This window comes from Saccopteryx leptura, chromosome 4 (assembly GCF_036850995.1).
Source record: "Saccopteryx leptura isolate mSacLep1 chromosome 4, mSacLep1_pri_phased_curated, whole genome shotgun sequence".
NCBI lineage: Eukaryota > Metazoa > Chordata > Mammalia > Chiroptera > Emballonuridae > Saccopteryx > Saccopteryx leptura.
In genome coordinates, this window is record NC_089506.1 from 169962290 (window position 1) to 169966769 (window position 4480).

A 4480-nucleotide genomic window follows, 5' to 3' on the forward strand; every position below is an offset into this window, starting at 1 on the left:
CCACAACAAAAGCTGAAAACTTAAACCCACCATGTGCCTAACCAGCAGCCTCTCTGGAAAACCTTCCCCTCTTTGTCTCTTTGTATTTCACAGCTATTGGGACGGGATTGTTCAAAGAAACACCTGACCTTGTTTGTTAGATGAGAAACAGGAAATGCTGACCCTGAATTCTTTTATTTGCTCGGCTGCTAACCTAGCAGTCCTGCAAATATCAGACACTCCAGCAGCGGTAGTTAGGCAGGGTGGGGAATATGAGTGCGTAAAGCTCCCGACAGAGCCTGCACTTCCTTCTGGAGGGAAGGAGGCCATTAGGAAGGACTAAGCACAAAAAGAAGGGATGTGAAGACCTGCCGAGGACAAAGGCCAGTTTCAGCCAATGCTGTTTGACCTGCTGGTACTGTTTCTACTCAGGATGATTTCACTGCTTTGTTGTGTTGTCTGGGTCTTGCCATTAATTTTGTCAGAGGAAGAAGGTAAGCCCTTAAGGACAGAGGCAGTATCTCATTCATCTCCAGTTCTTAGCTTGGAGCCTAGATTTAAAGAGATAGAGATTATAAGGAGGGCATCTTTTACAAATATGAAAGGTATATAGCTTTTGCTTTCAATTTGCAGAAGAGAAACATAGGTTTAGAGAGGTTAAGAGACTGGTTCAACTCAGAAAGCGAGTCAATAGCAATGTCTCAACTGGGTACCTTTGCAGATAAGGAACAGAAGATAACTCTGGGATATTTAATCAAAAAGGTCATTTATTGGAAGGATATTGGGATATAGAGAAGCTGGGAATCTAGAAACCCGAATCAGAAAACAGACAGGAGTTAAGTCAAACACAACGATAACAGGGATTACTCAACCACCTCACTTAGAAGCCAGCTCACGCCAAGATTTCCCCCATCCTTGCCATCTCTGCTCAAGATGGCTGAAGTCCTAGGAGTAAGTACTGGATTGACTAAGCTCAGTTTTATTTGCCCACCTATCTCTAAGACTTGAGTCCTATCAAGTCTACATACAGTGGAGAAAGTTTATTCCCTCAAAGAAAGATGGGATGCTGTTAGAAGACAGTAACGGGGACTGGTGACTGTTCAATTCAGATGTCTACCCCAGAGAGCAGGGTTTGAGCTCATGAACACTGGTTATCAAAGTCTGCTCTCCTCCATTCACTAGGGCAGCATGGCACGGGCCGTGTTCTCAGCCAGTGCTGATCTAGTCCTCCTACCCAGAGACGTTTGGCGATGTCTGAAGACACTGAGTTATTAACCCTGCGAAGAGGTGCTATTGGCATCTAGTGGCAGCAGCCAGAGATGCCGCTGAAAATCCCGCGGTGCACAGGACAGCCCTGCACAAAAAGAATTATCCCGCCAAAATGGCAATAGCTCCAAGTTTTAGAAACTCTGGTATAACTAAAGACAGTGAGCTGAGATAATACACTGTGGTGAATAATTCAGTAATTCAAGTTAGTGGAAGTAAGGATTACATATAGAAAAGTAAAAAGGGGGAAAAACTTTAAAAATAGTTTTAGACGAGAGCGTGTGCATTCTTGAATGGCAGCTAAGTTGTCTGGACTATATTTAATAGGATTGGGTGCTTCTTAGCCAAAAAAATTATATCTAATTGTCTGGGTCTTCTCTAGAAGACCTTCGGAGCACATGATTGAATGATATGAGAGACTGTCAATGGCATCATTGACAGTCCCATCAGTGTCCCTTATCTTGGGCAAACTCTCAGGGTCGGTTCCAAGAGTTCACTCTCACTTCTCTCAGGTTTATGATATTGGGAAAGTCATTGCTTCTTTGAGTGGATATTCCTGCTAAAGAGATTTATTCACATTATTTTTTCACCTCTGACATCAGGATGCACTTAAAAATCATTAGCGTGCCCTAGTTTAATTGGTAGCATTTTTTCTTTCTTAGGTATATATAAAAAATGGTGCTTACAATCAATGGCACTTTAAATTCAATGAAATATGATATATTTATTTTCCTCTCATTTATCATTGGTTAAATTTTATTCACACTCATTTAAAAGAGCTGGCTGTTGGCATTGTATATAGGTATTAGTGTTGAACTCTGGCAGAATTCTAAAAACCATACAGAATCATGATGGAACTGGCCCCTCTCTGTCATCATTATTTTATAATTAGAAATACAGCTCTTATGTTGAACAGAAGAGGTTTTGTAACCATGCAACCATCTCCCCAGTGGGAACATCCAGGGCCTGCCCCCAATGAAATGTTTCGTCTGTGTTTCAAAGCTTTTAAAGAGTATGTGAAAGAAACATTCATTCAGGTTGAATTGCCCTGGCATATGCTTTGGGCTGTTCTTATTTTATACACACTTCTTTGGTCCATCATTAGATAATTTTATTTGCACAAAAGAAATGGAGTAAAATATCCTTCTATATCCTTTCTCTATTTCTCATCTTTATCCTCTAACAGGACTTCCTTTCCTTTTTATCACCATACATCAGGAAGATGAATATGTAATGAAACCTACCCTTCTGCAGTGTTAGCAGCTGAGAAACAAAGGCATTGAGAAAGACCAAAGAAGAACAGGAGAAGAAGAATAATGGTGAAGCTTAAGCAACTGTGAATTTCCAGGAAATATTTATGAGCTGATTTAAATACTAATGAGCTGGTAGTCTGACAGCAGCAAGAAGACTAAAATACAGGAGTGCAAAGTCTCAGCTGGGCTGTGGGTTGTCTAATAACTACACAAGATGTAGAGTAGAGCAGCTACATTTTAAGCCTTCTGCTAAACAGACATTTAAAAATGCTAAATGAGAAATTGACATTTTCCCACTGATTTCAATTTTTTATTTCTACTATAGTTCTTACCAACCTATTTGACTCCCATGTTGAAAAAGGTATCTAGGGCCTGAATATAGAAATCACTTCACCTCAACCTTTCATCTAAATGACTACTGTTACCAGGAAAGACTCTTTCCATTTCCTTTTCTGTCTCCTTTAAGAATACACTCAGGCCCTGGCCGGTTGGCTCAGCGGTAGAGCGTCGGCCTGGCGTGCGGGGGACCCGGGTTCGATTCCCGGCCAGGGCACATAGGAGAGGCACCCATTTGCTTCTCCACCCCCACCCCCTCCTTCCTCTCTGTCTCTCTCTTCCCCTCCCGCAGCCAAGGCTCCATTGGAGCAACGATGGCCCGGGCGCTGGGGATGGCTCCTCGGCTTCTGCCCCAGGCGCTAGAATGGCTCTGGTCCCGGCAGAGCGACGCCCCGGAGGGGCAGAGCATCGCCCCCTGGTGGGCAGAGCGTCGCCCCTGGTGGGCGTGCCGGGTGGATCCCGGTCGGGCGCATGCGGGAGTCTGTCTGACTGTCTCTCCCCGTTTCCAGCTTCAGAAAAAATAAAAAAATAAAAATAAAAAAAAAAGAATACACTCAGTTGCCCCTCCTTGCAAGTTCATATGCAGTAGGATGAATGGCATCTCTAGAGTGTACTACAAGGTCACTTATCTGAAAATGTCTCCTGTGCCAGCCTGACTGCAGAAAATACTTCAGTGTCCTATGGGTTAGAAAAGATAAAAAACAGTTGCTATTATAATCAAACAAATTTAACTTCCAAAGAGTTTTTTACACATATTGCCTTGGGCTTGACAGTCTGCTGACTTGATCCAAAATAAACAACGGACTTTCGCATTTCTAAATCATATTTCAAAGTTCCACACAAAGAATTCTGTTAGGGCTTATTCAGCAGGGATTATTTGGGGGTATGTAGGGGATGGCTGTTGTTTCTAACCTGAAAAAACTATGTAAGGCAAGGGGGAAAATAGGAGCAATCCAGAGAGTCTCTGGAAAATGAGTCATCTTTAAAATTGGGGAACTAAGCACTGACTGGATAGCTCAGTTAGTTAGAGTGTCATCCTGTATGCCAAGGTTGCAGGTTCGATCCCCAGTCAGGGCACATAAGTGAATAAATCAATGAATGCATGAATGAGTGGAATAACAAATCAATATCTCTCTCTCTCCTCCTCCACTCTCTCTAAAAATCAATGAAAGTATAAATAAATAAAATAAAGTTGGTGTGCTGGATATCCCAGAAGTTGGAGAGCAGAGAGTCTGTCTGATCACGTGGTCTGGAAGCCTCACACACATTGTGTTGCCCAGGGATACGGCAGCTGGTGGGCCGGGGACTAGAATGAGACACTCACCATAGGTGCAGAATATAAGCCAGCATCAAAAATAAAACAAAACCCAATAATCAAAATAAATAATGTTTTAGGCAATATTTTTAAAAATCAAAATGAATGCAATAAACCTAAACTGAACAAAATCACACAATTTTAAATAAAAATAGGACCCAACAAGGCCTTGCCAAACCACAGTGGAGCCTGAGGCAGAGGAAAAAATGAGCACCCCTACATACACATTTTTATGGGTTTATGTATAATTTTTTTCCCCAGAAATAAATCTTGAATATATTACTGAAAAGTTTGCTTCCATTAAATCGAGGAAAGTAAAATTATTTAAAAA

General features: G+C 41.8%; 1 long non-coding RNA gene across 4 annotated transcripts; it reads left to right on the forward strand.

Annotated features, from left to right (window-relative positions):
• Positions 1–245: 245 nt before the first annotated feature.
• Positions 246–3634, forward strand: LOC136402442 (uncharacterized). Of its 4 annotated transcripts, none has more exons than XR_010750966.1 (3): positions 246–473; positions 2432–2975; positions 3393–3634. It is a non-coding gene; the product is annotated as an uncharacterized lncRNA (long non-coding RNA). The 4 variants fall into 4 exon arrangements; XR_010750967.1 differs by having other exon boundaries at positions 2464–2975; XR_010750969.1 differs by having other exon boundaries at positions 246–394.
• The last annotated feature ends 846 nt before the right edge of the window (positions 3635–4480 follow it).